The following is a 629-nucleotide window of genomic DNA, read 5'->3' on the forward strand; positions in this document are numbered from 1 at the left end:
CTCAAGTGATCCTCCTACCTCAGCCTCCCAAAGTGCTGGGATTACAAGTGTGAGCCATTGTGCTACGCCTGAATTTTTTTTTCTTTTTTTAAGACAGAGTCTCACTCTGTCACTCACGCTGGAGTGCAGTGGCACAACCTCGGCTCACTGCAACCTCCACCTCCCAGGTTTAAGTGATTCTCCTGCCTCAGCCTCCCAAATAGCTGGGATTACAGGTGGGATTACAGGCGTGCACCACCAGGTCAGGCTAATTTTTGTATTTTTAGTAGATATGGGGTTTTGCCATGTTGAGCAGGCTGGTTTTGAACTCCTGGCCTCAAGTGATCTGCCTGCCTCAGCCTCCCAAACTACTGGGATTACAGGTGTAAGCCACTGTGCCTGGCCTCCTCCTTGAATTTTAACACACAGGTTCCCTTTTTCTGTTAGTGTTATTTAGCTCTTCTGTGGAGAGGTTGCTGGTCTATTGAGAATGGCCAATGGCCGGCCGGGCGCGGTGGCTCACGCCTGTAATCCCAGCACTTTGGGAAGCTAAGGTGGGCGGATCAGAAGGTCAGGAGATCGAGATCATCCTGGCTAACATGTTGAAACCCCATCTCTACTAAAAATACAAAAAAAAAAAAAAAAAAAAA

This window comes from Mandrillus leucophaeus, unplaced genomic scaffold (genome assembly GCF_000951045.1).
Source record: "Mandrillus leucophaeus isolate KB7577 unplaced genomic scaffold, Mleu.le_1.0 Scaffold410, whole genome shotgun sequence".
Classification (NCBI taxonomy): Eukaryota; Metazoa; Chordata; class Mammalia; order Primates; family Cercopithecidae; genus Mandrillus; species Mandrillus leucophaeus.